General features: G+C 44.4%; 1 long non-coding RNA gene across 1 annotated transcript in view; it reads right to left on the bottom strand.

Annotated features, from left to right (window-relative positions):
* LOC139178721 (uncharacterized) overlaps positions 1-17,848 on the bottom strand; it is a 33,329-nt gene extending 15,481 nt beyond the window's left edge. The window contains exon 1 of the long non-coding RNA XR_011563217.1: positions 7,359-17,848. This is a non-coding gene — a long non-coding RNA (uncharacterized lncRNA). The remainder of the gene's footprint in view (positions 1-7,358) is intronic.

Below are 17,848 nucleotides of genomic sequence, written 5' to 3'. Positions count from 1 at the left end.
GGAGTATGGGGCAGTGGTAAAGAATCTGCCTGCCAATGCAGGAGATATAAGAGATCTGGGTTCAATAGACTGGCTTGGGAAGATCCCCTGGAGTAGGAAATAGCAAGCCACTCCAGTATTCTTGCCTGGAAAATTCCATGGACAGAGGAGCCTAGCGGGCTACAGTCCATGGGGTTGCAAAGAGTCGGAGACGATTGAGCAACTAAGCACATACTCGCACCGTTGATGCACAATACTGTTAGCTTCAGGTGTACTGCAAAGTGGTCCAGTTATACATATAACTATGCTCATTCTTTTTTAGATTCTTTTCCTATATAGGTTACACAGAATACTGAGTAGAGTTCCCTGTGCTACCCAGTAGGTCCTTGTTGGTTATCTACTTTGTTATAGTAATGTGTGTGTGTTTATCCCATGCTCCTGATTTATACTTCCACACCAGGTTTCCCTTTAGGTAACCAAACATCTGCTTTTTATAAGTCTGTTTCTATTTTGTATATAAGTTCATTTGTATCTTTTCTAAAATGCAGTTCAGTTCAGTCAGTCATGTCCAACTCTTTGCGACCCCATGAATCACAGCACGCCAGGCCTCCCTGTCCATCACCAACTCCCAGAGTTCACCCAAACTCATGTCCATCGAGTCGGTGATGCCATCCAACCATCTCATCCTCTGTCGTCCCCTTCTCCTCCTGCCCCCAATCCCTCCCAGCATCAGGGACTTTTCCAATGAGTCAGCTCTTCCCATGAGGTGGCCAAAGTATTGGAGTTTCAGCCTCAACATCAGTCCTTCCAATGAACACCCAGGGCTAATCTCCTTCAGAATGGACTGGTTGGATCTCCTTGCAGTCCAAGGGACTCTCAAGAGTTTTCTCCAGCACCACAGTTCAAAAGCATCAATTCTTCAGTGCTCAGTTCTCTTCACAGTCCAACTCTCACATCCATACATGACCACTGGAAAAACCATAGCCTTGACTAGACGAACCTTTGTTAGCAAAGTAATGTCTCTGCTTTTGAATATGCTATCTAGGTTGGTCATAACTTTCCTTCCAAGGAGTAAGCGTCTTTTAATTTCATGGTTGCAGTCACCATCTGCAGTGATTTTGGAGCCCAGAAAAAATAAAGACACTGTTTCCACTGTTTCCCCATCTATTTCCCATGAAGTGATGGGACCGGATGCCATGATCTTAGTTTTCCAAATGTTGAGCTTGAAGCCAACTTTTTCACTCTCCTTTTTCACTTTCATCAAGAGGCTTTTTAGTTCCTCTTCACTTTCTGCCATAAGGGTGGTGTCATCTGCATATCTGAGGTTATTGATATTTCTCCCGGCAATCTTGATTCCAACTTGTGCTTCTTCCAGCTCAGCATTTCTTGATGTACTCTGCATAGAAGTTAAATAAGCAGGGTGACAATATACAGCCTTGACGTACTCCTTTTCCTATTTGGAACCAGTCTGTTGTTCCATGTCCAGTTCTAACTATTGCTTCCTGACCTGCATACAGGTTTCTCAAGAGTCAGGTCAGGTGGTCTGGTATGCCCATCTCTTTCAGAATTTTCCAAATTAGATTCCACAAATAAGTGAAATCATCCAATATTCATCTTTCTCTGTATGATCATCTCTAGGTCCATCGATGTTACTCCAAATGGCATTATTTCATCCTTTTTGTGGTTGAGTAATAGTCCATTGTATATATACACCACTCTTTCTTATCCATTCATCTGTTGAGGGACACTTTGGTTGCTTCCATGTTTGGGCCACTGTAAATAGTGCTGCTATGAAATTGGCGTGTATGTATCTTTTCTCAAGATATATGCCCAGAAGTGGGATTTCTGGATCATATAGTAGCTCTATTTTTAGTTGTTTAAGGAAGCTCCATACTGTTATCCACAGTGGCTGTTACCAATTTACATTCCTACCAACAACAGAGGAAGGTTCCCTTTTCTCCGCACCCTCTCCAGCATTTCCTGTTTGTAAACTAACAACATCTTGTTTTTTGAGTAGCTTAGCAAAATCTGAGGTTTGCAGAGCTGGAAACTAAAGAACAAGTTTAAATAAGAAGACTGGGGCATTTCTCAATCCCAATCCCAAGACCCCAATCCATGATGCTCCAGATTCAAAGACAGGACAACTCATTAGGATAACTTCAGGGGCTCCAAACAAGACCCATAGCAGGGAAAATCAATAAAACCTGAGATTGAAAGAAACTTTTGTCTGGGATGGGAGATGACAGTGTAACATTAGGGCCAGCGTGTGACTGGGGACACACTGGTCCTAGCACAGTGAGACCCAGTACTGGACACACTTCCCCACACAGAGACATGGCCATTCTTTTTGCTTGCTATCTGTGGATGGTTCTGCTCTACAAAGACAGAGTTGGGTATCTGAAGCAGAGATATTGTGGCCTGCAAAGCCTGAAATATTTACTACCCAGCCTCTTCCAGGAGAAGTGTGGTGGCCTCTGCCTTACAGCATGGTGGCTAAGCCTCTGATATGATGGGAGACCTGTAACTTTGGGGTACCATTAGGCACACACTGGTGTCTGAACTACCAAGGACATCACTGCAGAGTGTCACAATCATACGGCTGGTGAGTGGCAGAACGGGGGCTCCGGCCCATGTCCTTGTGATCTCAAGTCTGCAAATCAAATGGATATGAACCCCATTTCAGCAGGAAAGGACTGAGTACAAATGGTTGCTGCCAACCCAAGCCTGCATCCCAGAGCTTCCTCCTGGAAGGACTGACAAGGTTGTCATTCTCTTTGAAGGAACCCTTTGTGCATCTTTCCAGCTTCGCAGCCCATGAAGCCTCTTTGAGGAAGGTTGTGAAAGACAAATATTTTCAATGATTTTACAAGATAAACCATAACCCAGATGGTGGGCCATTGCTGAAATATCATTTCTAAGCTCCAAACTCACCCTTCAATACCTGCCCTCTGATAACGGAAGCAGTTCTCTACAGTGAGCACAATGCAAAGGTTTGCCAGTAGAGGGCTCTGCCAGGACATCGCAGGAGGCGGGGACTTCTCTTCCTGATTCAACTTGCTCAGTTTTGCTTTTTCTAGCTCCACTTGCACCTTCTGCCCTATTTGCACGTCCAAAGTAGGCCATCCCCCAGCAACCTTGCCACCCTCCGCCCCCACCAAGGCCCAGAGACCACCTTCCTGCAGCCCTCTGGTTGTAGACCCTGCCGGATGCCAGACTCCACCCCACAATGGCACCTCTGCAACTCCGTCTGCGCTCTGAACTCCCAGCCTCAGCTCACCCATGCCCCACAGGATCGTTGCTGTTTGTCCAGTTACCATGGACCAGCTCTGGCTCCTCCAACCTAGCAAACTCTCCCATCATCCAGGGTGCTGCAACCAGACCTTCAGTTCTATGAGAACTGGACTCCTCCCTTCCGTGTCTATCAGCCCATGGGTACTTTGTAGTGTTCTTTTTTTTTTTTTCCATCTTTACACATACTATCTTATCATAGCCTTAAAATTCTTTACATTGAATTTCCCCAGCGTTGAAATCACTGAATACAGTGATTGAATGGAGCTGAATTCAGAGAGGAAAGTCAGCCAGGGGCCAAGACGTGCTTTTGCACTTGTGAAATCCTCCAGACAGACTGTATGTTTTACTTCTTTGAATAGCCCTCAGAATGTGGACACATACGCTACCAAAAGCTATTTACTGATGTATGGATGAATGAATGAACAAATAAACTATCTCAACTATGATTAAGAAACAAATTATAAAGGGGATTAAAATGGGTAACCTAGAAAACAGAGGCCAGTCTGACACAGAAACTCAGGAAATTTTACCGACACCATAAAACACTCTCCACAACATCTCAGTGTTTTTGTCTAAGTGTGTCTAAGTGATGCCTATCCACATTAGAATATCCACTTCAATCCTCTTCTAATTCAGCACCCTTGTGTCGCCATAGCAACCCACAGTCCATTTAATAAACAATCAGTTTTTATTACAAAAATTATGAAAGGAAAGCTTTTGATGTTTTTCTCTAATATTCTTATTTCCATTATGAAAATCTGGTATTTTATAAGGTACACTTTCATGCATTAGGCTACGTGAGCTCTACATGCAGCCAAGAGTCCAGTATTGTGATGCTGGAGTATTCAACTTCAACTCAATTTCACCCTATTCCAACATCAAAACGGACCATCGGGGACTTCCCTGGTGGTCCAGTGGCTAAGACTCCATACTCCCAATGCAGGGGGCCCAGGTTCAATCCCTGGTCAGGGAACAAGATTCCACACACTGAAACTAAGGCCTGATACAGCCAAATAAATAAATTTTTTTAATTACACACCAAAAGTCTCACATGACTGCTACACAGCAAATAACGACACGTGTAGAATGCATCTTGCCCTCACCGTATGCCCATTACAATCTCCAGAGGCCATCATCGTAAGAACCTTCTCCCAGGTTTTAGATAAGGAAGCATAATGTCGAGGGAAAGCTCAACATTTGTCACCAGCAAACCAGCCACATTGCCCATTAGCACCAAGACTCCACAATGGCAACAAGTATTTCATTTTCTTCCTTTGAGATGAAGAAAGCAGATGTTTGTACGACTCTTACTAGATCACAGGCTCTGTGCTTGGTATTTTACATGATTACCTCTCATCTTCCCAATCATTCTTCAAAATAGGCATTGTCATTCCCATCTTACAGACAGAAAACAGAAATTCAGAGAGATTTGAGAACTCTCCTGAAGAGGGGCAAATCTGAACAGCCCTGAACCTCATTTTCTCCTCTCTTCTTATGACTCAGCAAAGAGCCAGGTGAGCAGGACTGAGTTCTTTCAACAGAACAGGTCACTACCGACCCAATTCCAGGCTCCCCATTCTCCCCCTTCCTGGTAACACCAAAGGGCACTTATAGCCATGGAGATGTGTATGAACTGTTGAGCAGTTTCTGATAAAGTTGAAGGTATGCCTATCCCGTGACTCCACCATCCCATTTCTAAGTATTGATTCAAGAAAGATGAAAACTTAAGTCTACAAAAAGATGTGTACTAGAATAGCTATAGCACTATTTACAATAGCCAAGACATGAAAGCCACCTAAATGTTCAGTAACAGACGACTGGTTTAAGAAGACGCAGCACAAATACTCAATGGGCTATGACTCAGCCATTTAAAAAAAATGAAGTAGTACCATTTTCAGCAACACGGATGAACCTAGAGATTATCATTCTAAGCAAAGCAAGTCAGGCAGAGAAAGACAAACATTATATGGTATTACTTACATATGGAATCTAAAAAATAACACAAATCAATCTAGGTACAAAACATAAACAGACTCACAGACATAGCAGACAAACTTATGGTTACCAAAGGAAAAAGGGAGGTAGAGAGGGGGAAATCAGAAGTATGGGATTAACAGATACACACTGCTGTATATAAACTAGATAAGCAACCAGGATTTACTGTATAGCACAGGGGAAAATATTGAATATCCTGGAACAACCTGTAATGGAAAAGAATCAGAAATATATATATAAACGGAACCACTTTGATATATACTTGAAACTGACACAACATTGTAAATCAACTATGCTTCAATTAAAATTTTAAATTAAAAAATATCTATAGAAACTGTACTCATAATAACCAAAGTTTCAAAACGGCCCAGGTGTCTGTGAACAGGAGAATGGATAAACAAATTGTGGCACACCCATACAATGGAATACTACTCAGCAATTAAAAGGAACATATTACTGACAACATAGCACCTTGGAGAAATTTCACAGACATTTTACTGAGCAAGAGAGCTGACACAAAAGGATACATGTCTTGACGGAGAATGGATACATGTATATGTGTGGCTGAATCCCTTTGCTGTCCACCTGCTATCACAACATTGTTAATCAGCTATACTCCAACATAAAATACAGTTTTTTTTAAAGGGTACATGTCCTTTGATTGCTTTTTTGTGGGGCTTCCTTAGTGGCTCAGACAGTAATTAATCTGACTGCAATGCAGGAGACCCGAGTTCAACTCCTGGGTCGGGAAGATCCCCTGGAGAAGGGAATGGCTCTCCACTTCAGTATTCTTGCCTGGAGAATTCCATGGACAGAAGAGCCTGGCAGGCTACAGTCTCAGAGGTCACAAAGAGTCAGACACGACTGAGCAACTAACACTTTGACTTTTCACATGTCATTTGATTGCTATTATGTGAAATTCTAGAACAGACAAAACTAATTCATGGTGTCAGAAGTCAGAATAGGGTAACTTTGAAAGGTTATTGATTAGGAAGGGGCAGGAGCGGGGGTCGTGGGGTGGGGAAAATGTTCCATGTCTTGATCTGGATGGTGCTCACTTGGAGCATATATTTATAAAATTTCATCAAGCTGGACACTCAAGATAATACATTTTCCTGCATAAATAAAAAAAAAAATGTTGTATGGCTCAGTGGGTAAATAATCTTCCTGCAATGCAGGAGACACAGAAGACACGGGTTCAATCTCTGAGTCAGGAAGATCCCTTGGAGTAGAAAATGTAACCCACTCCAGTATTCTTGCTGGCAGAATCCCATGGACAGAGAAGCCTGGAAGGCTACAGTCCATGGGGTCACAAGAGTCAGACATGACCGAGTGGCTAAGTGCTTGTGTGCGCGCACACACAAACGCACACACACATCAATTACAGCAAAGACTGTGAAGAACAGATGAAATGCTAGCCCACAGCCAGCGGTAGAGATGAGCTAGGAGCCCAGGTCTCGTGTTCTCTCCACACCAGCAGCAAGCAGGGGTTTCTCAACGCACAGAGCAAGGCAGTGGCGAGGTGGGCTTGTTTCCCTCCTATCATCCCGAGTCCCTGGCTCAGCAGGCCAGGTGGAATGCAGGGTGTTCGTTTGGAGAGTGAATCATAGCTCCAGGGAATGAGAGTCCCCAGCAGCTCCAGAAATAATGATATGTCAACATCTGCCTCCAATGACTCAGATTTAATCTCCACAGTGACCTTGTAAGCTTGTGGGATTATTAGAGCTGGCAAACGGACTCAAAGAATATTAAAGTTGTTTGTCAAAAACCGCTCTGCTTCTGTCAAGGAAAACTTCCGCAACAGAGGAACACACATGCTCCAAACAGAAGGGAAATGGGAGGAAGAAGATGCTACTTAAGTCTATTTTGCCAAGAACTATCACTTGGAGAGAGTAAATTTCTAGTGTTTTCAGCTTCTAAAAAAATTCACTATTTTTCATGTTCAAAGAATCACTGCTTGCCAGCACTTTAAGATTAAAATGACACAACTCTCGGACGCCCTTGTATCTTCTCCATCTTGTGTTGAGGTCACAAATTCCAAGTGATTGCCTCCAGTCACATCAGACTTGGTGTCCAGGAACCTGATTTCTTACCCTGGCTCCTTAGGTAAGCCACGTCAATTCTCTGAGCCTCAGTTTCCCCATCTATAAAATGGAAATGCGTGTTAAGGGAATAATATAGAGGTTACAGAGAGGTCTGACACATGTAATGGGCACTAAGGAATCATGAGCTACATTTGATGCCTTCCCACTTCCCAGCCTGAAAGCCAGCCCCAGAATACAGCAACCTCCCGCTGACATTTGGTTTCCCAATAACACTATTTTGAAGAGACCCACTTATATAGTGCCTTGGACCTGTTCCCCACCCCTCATAGGTGAGCCCTGGGTATCCTTGGTAATAAGGAAGAGTGGCCAAAAGGGTGGAAGACTTTAACTTGAGATCTGTGATTCACAAGGAAGCTGTCCCCTCTTGCAAATGAATGAAGAAGGAAACATACACTCTCCTTGTTAGGCACACGGCTATTCTAATACATAAGCATGCACTTCAACAGTTCAAGGTTGAACATACCCATCAGACCAGAACCCATGAGGAAAGACACCTGTGTACACTGGTATGTGGACCACTGAGCATCCTCCAACAAGGTTCATTATATTTTTATTTTATGAACTTTGTTGCCTGACATCTCTCCCCACCCAGATTCTAACGTGCACAAAGACATAGCCACATCTCTCTTGTTCAGCCCCATAGGCCCAACACCAAGCTCAGGACTGCCAAATACCAGGCACCACAGGAATGTTTACTGAACAAATGAATGAATGAGGGATTTCTCAGCTCGAACCACACCAGCACTGAGTAGATACGGGCCATACCTGTCTTGTTTATCTGTATATCCCAGCTGCTGCATAGGAGATGCTCAGTAAATGTTTGAGGAATAAATGAGGAAGGGCAGGGAGGGCGAAACTAACGACCTTGGACTGAGACGAGGAATCGCACTCACATCGATAATGTTTTGCCGTAGGCATTCACTCATGCTCAGCAATGTCCTCGACTTTGAGAAACCCAACTGTCCCCAGCACTTGAGCAAGCTGCCTATTTGATACCATTAGTGGCAAGATGATCACAGCCACTGAGAAACAGTTGACTGGAGAATTAAATGTCGTTAGCAAAATTTCTCAGCAAGGACCAATAGCCAAGGAAACAATGAGAATCAGAAACCTGTAAGTTTCAAATAAAATGTGGTTTTAAGAAAAAGTCAGAAAGAGATCTGCATGTTATTTTGACCTTAATGACTATGTCTCTGGACTTCTCTGGTGGTCCAGTGGTTAAGAATCCACTTGCCAGTGCAGGGGACACTGGTTCGATCCCTGGTCCAGGAAGATCCCACATGCTGCAACTAAGCCCGTGCCCCACAACTACTGAGCCAGGACCCTAGAGCCCATGGCTGCAACCACTGAGCACCTAGAGCCCATGCTCCACAACGAGAGAAGCCACAGCAATGAGAAGCCCATGCCCTGCGACTGGAGAGAAAGCCCACCCACAGCAACCAAAACTCAGCACAGCCATAAATAAACGTGTTTTGTTTTTTTTTTTTTTTTAATGACTGCATCTCTGCCTCCAGGTCCCTCCCCAGGGTCTCATCTTACTCCTTCCTCTCCTCTGCTCTCCTCCACCCCCACCCCAACAAGTCAAGTGAAATCTGGAATTGTCTCTCTTGTGTTTTATCTTGGAGCTGCCTCTCCTGGCCATGTCTGTAGGATCACTGCAGCCTGTCCACATCACTCACCTCCCACCTTTGCTCACAGCCTCCTGGGCCAAGATGCAATGATTCAGCTAAAGCTTCCCACAGTGCTGAGCATGAGGAAAGAGCAGCCTGGGCAACAACAAAGCCTGTTCTCAGTGAGTCACCGCTCCCCCGAGATCCTGCCCCACTACCGAGGAAGCTGACCAACTCTGAGCAGCAAGTCGTCTGCCTCCCTGCACTGAGCTCCAGCCACCGGCCAGCACACGGTGGGTGTCACTGCCTGGGTGCTGAGTTAAGATCAGGGTTGAGGGGCCCCCGTGAAGACACCCACTCTGGAATACTACTCAAAACTTACGGGGCCCAGCAGGTTAGTCATTCTAGATACTAAACTTTGTTTTGAGCTTCAAAACAAAGCTTGACCAAGCTTTGTTTTGGTCTGAATCACCAACCTGCAGCTTCTTTAAATAAATGCCATTATTTTAAGCCACTGAATTTTGGCTTGGTTTGTTACATGGCATTATCACAGCAGTAGATAACTGATGCACTGAGGAAGCTGCATTTGGATCAATTACCCCACAATTTATTATGAAGCTCATCAGAAACCCCACAGCCCTGCCCTCACCAAGCTTCTCACACCCTGCCTTGAATGGTGGTTGCCTGCGGCAGGTCGAGGGGGACTGGTCTCTGCCCTTCCTGAACACATAGGAGCCTCTGGAGGATGAAGACCCACTTGGGGTCTTTATTTGTGTATCCTCCAGAGCTTTTCCATGGAGACTAGACTGGAACAGAGAGAAAACAGAAGCACTAACTTGTACTGACCCCTGATCAGGGAGCAGCTCTGAACAGTGCACTGGAAAAAAAAGGGGGGAGGGAAGTCATAGACAGAGAGAAATTAAAATGAAAAATTTTAAGAGAATCGTCCCCCTTTTCTTGGCAGCACAATTAGCCAGAGGAGCCCTAAGTGATGCTGTTTCAACACTCTGATAGGAAGGTGCGATTGACTGGAGGAGAATCAGATGGAAAACAACACTTAGCATTTACATGATTTCTTACAGGTACCTTTTTCCCTTTTGTGCCTCACAAACATGAACTAATTTGTTGTCAGAGCACCCCAGACTAGACGGTAAAGTTTCCTGCCTGCATCTTACAAGGAGGGAAAGCCGGCACTTGGTGGACGCCAGTGCTGCCCCAGGTATTCTGCTTGCATCTCTGCATCTTTCCACCACCCTCCAGGCTCGCGGTTTTTTACATCTTTCCATCCAGAGTTTTGGATTCCTATTTATAGACTTAAAATACTCAGATATTTGAACCAGAAGCAACATTAAGGAAGCACTGATCCAAATCTCTTATCTTAAACATGCTGAAAAGAAGCTTATTTCAGCCAAGGACTATCTAAGGTCACAAAACAATTCAGAGAAGAAGCAAGATCAGACGTATTTTTCTCAGCGTAGGTCAACTCTCCACATCCCCAACTTCCAGAAGATAATAGTTATTAATGTCAGATTCACAAATGACTTCCGCCCAACCAACAAATGATGTGATGTGTGCGAGTCATTCAATCATCAAACCGTTATGGAGCATGCGTCTTGGGGTTTGAGCACGAGGGATTCAAGAATGAATTCAGCTTGTTTGAAGCTGGGTATGATGGGCAGTTGGTGCTGGTGATAAGCAGAACTCAGGAAAACTCTGTCCCACTGAAGCCACAGAAGCCCACAGGCTGGGGCACCACAGCATTTCTCAGCCATACATATTGTTCTGAGCACATAGTAGGTGCTCAGTTAATATATAGTGGCTGGTCACAATGGGTATATTCCAGGCTAGCTCAGAAAAGCCGAAAGCAGGAGCCAGGGAAGCTTTATTGCCCAGGAGAAAACTCACCCACTGCTGCTTTGATTCCTGCATCCCATCATTGGGTATTTTAATTCATCATCATCCCACCCCCAGCAGTTACCGTTGCGATGATTGCACCTTCACCCCTTCATAAGGCTGATCTTCTTAAGGCCTTTATGGCAGGGTCTCGGTCAAGCTCCTCAGCCATCTCTCTGACCTCAAGTCAACTCCCTACCCCTGACTTCACTCTCCAGTGTATTAAACTGCTCGGACGACCCTGGACCTGACATTGTTCGGACCCCCAGCCTCTGCACAGACTGTTCTGTCTGCCTAGAAAGCCTTCACCCAACTTGTTTGCCTGTCGAACACCCCCAGACGCTCCTGGCTCTAACCCTGGCCCCAGCACAGCAAAGAGCACCTTCCTCCTAACATCTGGTGTCGCGTGCCCACACCTACTCATATCAGGCCTGCCTCCTTCATACAACTGTGATCCCTGAGACCCCAGCAGCAAGCCAAGGGCTCTGCTCATATCAGTGTTTCACACGTCTGAACTTTATTTTAAAATTGAATCATGGACTTCCCTGGTGATACAATGGGTAAGAATCCACCTGCCAAGGCAGGGAACAGGGGTTAGATCCCAGGTCCGGGAAGATCCCACATGCCAAGGAGTAACTAAGGTCCACAGGCCACAACCACTGAGCCTGTGCTCCTCAGCCTGGGAGCCACAGCGAGATTAGCCACCGCGGTGAGAAGCCTGTGCACCGCAACTAGAGAAAACACAGTAACAAAGACCCAGCACAACCGAAAACAATAAACAGAAAGCTAAAAAAAATAAATAACATTGAATCCTACTATTAAAACAATCTTTAAGATGGAGAGACTGAAGCATGGGCAAGTATAGTCAATAGCTTGTAATAACCTATAATGGAAAAGATCTGAAAAAGAGTGTATATATAATGTATATATATTTGTGTGTATATATATGTACACACACGTATATATATGTGTGTGTGTGTGTATATATATATATATATGTATACACACATGCGTGCACACACACACACACAAACACATAGCATTGTCCAAAAAGTGTGTCCATATGGGAAACCCCAAGTGAACTTTTTGACCAACTCAATATATCTGAATCATTTGCTATACGCCTGAAACATTATAAATCTGCTATACTTCAATTTTTTAAAAAGATGAAAGGATTGAGTGTAGAGAGAAGACCCCTACAGGTGTTAACAAGGAAGGAAGAATACAGGGGCGCCCAGAGTCTCTGCAGGACTCACTTTACCTCCTCTCTCTTTGCCCTGAGCATCCCTGAGATCCCCCAGACCTTCGTCTGGCTGTTTTCTGGGCAGACTCATTCCTTTATTAATACCACCTTGCAGCCACAGAGCCCTAAAAGATGGCAAGGAGAAGTTTATGCAGGTCCCCGAGCTGCTCCTCTTACAGACAAGAGATATTCAACCATCACTCAGCGCAGGAGGTGATCACAGTGTGTCCCCCAAAGCTGACACCTCCTGGGTCTTGCTAGCTTCTCCACGGCTCAGAAGCCTGGTGGGGATGGTGAGCAGTTCTCAATAAACTCTGAAAGCTCTCTCCTAAGTATCACCTGCTCCCCAGTCTTCTGAGACACTGCCCTGTCCCTCCCTTCTCTCCACTGACCTCTCTTCCAGTCCCTAACTCCCAAAGTGATCCTCCCAGCCCTGAATACACGCAAATGGAATTTCAAGGAAATTAAACAGTCAGGCTCTCTCAGTACCTGTTCTGTTCACACAAAGAGTATGATTTCCTGCTGATGGAAGTAATTACTTGGCTTTAAGATTTCCTCGTTTCTCTCCCTCCAAAAAGAGCACAGCAAAACTGTCTTCCATGAGACATTTGAGGGGTAGGGAGAAGAAACCTACCATATCATTTGTTTTAAATAAACTTTTTAAAGGCATATATAACCAAAAAACGAGAACACTGAAGACCTGCCCTTCCACAATTGCCTGATTCTCACATTTGTCTCATCAAAGTCTCCCGAGGCTGTTCTTTAGTCAATGAACTTGACTCGAGGCCATGGAGTGAGCACAGACAACTAGGGTCCCTGAGGCGGGGGAACCCAGGGCACTCAGGGAATGTTGTGCTTACCTCCTCCATGCCAAGGATGGTGCCACCCTGTGGGGCTGAGAAGGACAACAGGTGGACAAGCCCAGGTTCCTGCCTCAAGGAGCAGGTGGAGGAGATAAGCAAGTGAAGAGTCAATGACAGGGACATCCCTAGTGGTCCAGTGGTTAAGACTCCACGCTTCCACTGTAGAAGGCACAGGTTCCATCCCTGGTTGGGGAACTAAGATTCCACATGCCACACATTAGTGTGGCCAATAAAATAAAGTAAAATACTAAACGTAAATGTCTTAAATTATAATATTAATTAAAACAGACTTGTGGTTGCCGAGGAAGGGACGAAGAGGAATGGACTGGGAGTCTGGGGTTGGTAGATGCAAGCTATTACATTTAAAATGGATAAACATTAAAGTCTTAATGTGTAGGACAGGGAACTGTATTTGATATCCTGTGATAAACCATAATGGAAAAGGAAACTAAAAAATGTGTATATTTGTACACCTGAGTCACTATTTTGTACAACAGATTGGTCCAACATTGTAAATCAACTATAATTTGATTTTTAAAATGTATTAAAAAAAAAAGAGAAAGAGGAGTCAGTGGCAATAAGATGACAGCGAGATGGCCAAGAGACTAAGGGGAAGGCACAGCTAACTCCGGCTGATGGCCCAGCCTTCAAACAAGAAGGAAACATCCCCTCCAGGGACAGGAGCCCTCGTGACGTGCTGGCGTCTCAACCAGATCCTTTTTGCCATACGGGTGCGCCCACACCCCTGCTGCTCTGAATACTGACTGCAAAGTGCTCACAGCTGCCTTCTCCAGAGACTTGCTCTGGGCTGAAGCATCTGCCCTGTCCAGGAGTTTACAGCCTTGGGTCCCCACAGGGACAATCTGCTGCCAATGATTGACTGACCAAGGGGTATGAAATGCTGCCTCAAGAGTGAGGACTTCCCTGGTGGTCCAATGGCTAAGACTTCTGGCTTTCAGTGCATGGGGCCCAGGTTTGATCCTTGATCAGGAAACTAGATCCCACATGCCACAGTAAGGCCTGGCACAGCTAAATAAATAAATATTAAAAAAAAAAAAGCTCAGCAACCTAAGTACTCATCAGTAGGGGAATGGTTAAGTGAGTAATATTTACAGAGTGCAGTACTTTAAAACAGTTCAAATTAATTAACTGCATCACCTGATTATGCAGATGAATATGGGAAACAATGTTCAGTGAAAAAAGATTCAAAAACATATATAATATATTTATGGAAAATGTAAAAACATGCAAATCCAGAACCCTATATTTTTTGGCCATGGATACACGTGCTTCCCGGGTGGCTTGGACGATAAAGAATCTGCCCACAGTGCAGGAGACCTGAGTTCGATTCCTGGGTTGGGAAGATCCCCTGGAGAAGGGCACGGCCACCTACTCCAGTATTCTTGCCTGGAGAATCCCATGGACGGAGGAGCCTGGCAGGCTGCAGTCCATGGGGTTGCAGAGAGTCAGATACGACTGGTCAACTGTCACATTCACAAGTGTCTGTGGTAAAATTAAACACACAAACCTCAAGGCAGTGGCTACGTTTCCAAGGGACAGTAATGAGAGGGCTGTAGCTTGTGTTTCATTAATAGATTCAAAATATTGAAATTAAAAATAATATCTGAAACAGGGACTTCCCTGGCAGCCCAGTGGTTAAGACCATGCGTTGCTAATGCAATGGGCGTGGATCTGATCCAACATCAGGGAACTGAGATCCCACATGCCGTGTGATATGGCCAAAAGACATTAAAATAATAATAATAATATCTGAAGCAAAATTTAAAAAAAATAAATGTCCAGAACATGAAGCCACGTTCCTTCCTGTGACCTCCTCCCCGGTTGGCACCTCCAAGCACACTGTCCTCTTCTTGCCTATGAAGATTACCAAAATTCAGTTCAGAGAGGAAGAAGAGAAGGAAATGCAGGAATCCTCTGTCTGCTTCTGGTGCTGGTTCCAAGACATTCACACAGGTGACCCGAGAGCTACATCCTCCAGAATCCTGTCAGGGAACGAGCATGTACACTACCTGCTGAGGTACCAGAAAAGGAGGTGGATGCCTGGCTGCAAACACACCCTGAGTCTGCCATCGAGCAACTGTCAAGGGACCAACTCAGCTCCCTTGCAAGCACTGACCTCATTTCCAGCAAAAGCTGTGGCTTGAGCCAGAAATCCCAGGACTGGGTCCTTGTTTCTCTCCCCAGACTCTGGGACCCTTTAAGATACACTTTCCAAGGATGAGGACAAGGTTATTAATTTGCTGTTACTAAAAATCAGAATGAAGAGTCACAAGACATTTGATTCAGTAGCATACTCAATAAATCTGAGACAAAAGTCTGGATCTTTAAAGGGATCTAATGTTATTAAATTAAACTCCAGTGGGTTCACTTGGGAAAGTTCAAAAATAATTATTCTGGACTTCCAAGAGTCAATATGGTCTCTGGTGTTTCCTGTAATTTTTTTCCGTGAGTTACTAAGAATTACTGAGATCTTCTAAGAGATTCTTAGCCAAGGCCATGATGGGAACCATCTTTTACCCAAGAGCATTTAGCAAACAAATATAAGACCCTTCTTACTGTGCATTCAAACCCAGATTATTTAGAAAACAGTTTTATATAATAAATCTGAACTACTATATATGCCATGAAACAAAAGAATTAAATAATCAAACAAAACAAAGAGCTAAGTAGGAGAAAATCACGTGGAACATGGACTTTAGATAAAATCAGTGGAAACAGCTTGCTGAAGAAATGACATTTAGCTGAGATTTAAAGGAATATAAGGAGCTAACCAAACAATGAGGGACGAGAAAAAGCTTCCTAGGCAGAATGAGCAGTTTGTTCAAGAGACTAAAAGACCAGTACAGGGACTTTCCCGGTGATCCAGTGGCTAAGAATCATACTCCCAACGCAGAGGACCCAGGTCTGATTCCTGGTCAGGGAACTAGATCCCACACGCCACAACTAAGATTGAAGATCCTGAGTGCCTCAACTAAGACTTGGGGCAGCCAAATAAATGAATTAATAAAAAAAAAAAAAGAAGGATACGTACAGCTAGATGGAGGTGAGCAATGACGAGGGCCATGTGTAATAAGGAACATGAAGACAACAGAGGCCAGGGCAGGCAGGGCCTCATGGGTCATTGAAGGGGTATGGAATTTATTATAGGGACAGAAGCAGTGGAAGGATTTAAAGCAGGATGAACAGGATCTACCCTGTATTTTTTTAGAAGTGCAGTCTGATTGTTGGGTAAAGGACAGCGAGAAAGGAAGGGCCAGCTAGGAGGTTTCTGCAATCATGCAAGCAAGAAATGTTCACAGTCTGGGTCGAGAAGATGGTATTCATCTATTTGATGGACATTAAGGTTTCCATGTCTTGGCTTATTGTAAACAGTGCTGCTATGAACACTGGGGTGCATGTATTTTTAAAGAAGGTGTGGTATGTATACATACATACAATGGATAATTACTCAGCCATAAAACAAAGAATGCAAATATTATTTGCAGCAATATGGATGAACTTAGAGATAATCACACTAAGTCAGAAACAGAAAGAAAAACAAATGTCATGTGATATCACTTATATGTGGAATATTAAAAAATAACACAAATGAACTTATTTATAAACACAAACAGAATCACAGACATGGAAAACAAACTTTTGGTTACCAAAGGGGCAAGGCAGGGGGATGGATAAGTTAGGAGTTTGGGATTAATATGGATCCACTACTGTATATAAAATAGATAATCAACAAGGACCTACTGTGCTCCTACTATATAGCAAGGGAACTATGTTCAATACTTTATAATAACCTATAATGGAAAGAGGGGCTTCCCTCGTAGCTCAGTTGGTAAAGAGTCTGTCTGCAATGTAGGAGACCCGGGTTCAATTCCTGGTTGGGAATATCCCCTGGAGAAGGAAATGGTAACCCACTCCAGTATTCTTGCCTGGAAAATCCCATGGACAGAGGAGCCTGGCAGGCTACAGTCTATGGGGTCTCAAGAGTCAGACACAACTGAGCAACTAAGCACATGCACACATAGAGCAAAGAATCTGAAAAAGAATATATATATAGCTGAATCAGTCTGCTGTATACCAGAAACTAACACAACATTGTAAATGAACTATGCTTCAATTAAAAAAAAAATAAAAAGAAGACAGTACTGGACTTCCCTGGGGGGCCAGTGGAAAAGAATTCACCTGCCAACACAGAAGGCACGGGTTTGATATCTGGTGGTCCAGGAAGATTCCATATGCCGTGGGGCAACTAAGCCTGTAGCCTGCAGTTACTGAAGCCCACATGCCTGGAGCCCGTGCTCCACAAGAGAAGCCACTGCAGTGAGAAGCCCACACTCCGCAACTGAAGAGCAGACCCTGCTCACAACTAGAGAAAACCCGCGGGAAGCAGCGAAGACCTGGCCCAGCAATGCCAAAACAAAATGACATTGAACCTGTAGGAAAGGGGGACGTCAGGCAAAAAGTGCAGAGAGGGGAAAAGAAAGCCCAGACTAAGCTGAGAAGAGCCCCAGCATCCTGTGGTCTGGATGATTAAAGGAGACAGAGAAAAAGACAAAGACGACCTAACAGAGAAGGATCTGCCGGGACCTGACCTGGTTTGCACCACCACCCACCCCTCTGAAAATGACATGCCGAGGCCACCGAGGGCCTCGCTGCAGCCGAAGCCAAGGACCACCTTCACTGCCCATCATCTACAGACTCCGTCACTGCTGGCTTCTGCAAACCCTCTCCTCTCTTGGCCTCTAATAGGTTTTCAGCCGCAATTAACAACCACATCAAACCTAACAAAGAAAACCATCATCTCACAAAACAGGAAACATCTCCAGAGGTAAGCCAGCCTTCGGGGCTGGT

This window comes from Bos indicus, chromosome 22 (genome assembly GCF_029378745.1).
Source record: "Bos indicus isolate NIAB-ARS_2022 breed Sahiwal x Tharparkar chromosome 22, NIAB-ARS_B.indTharparkar_mat_pri_1.0, whole genome shotgun sequence".
Classification (NCBI taxonomy): domain Eukaryota; kingdom Metazoa; phylum Chordata; class Mammalia; order Artiodactyla; family Bovidae; genus Bos; species Bos indicus.
This window is presented reverse-complemented; position numbering and strand designations above follow the sequence as displayed.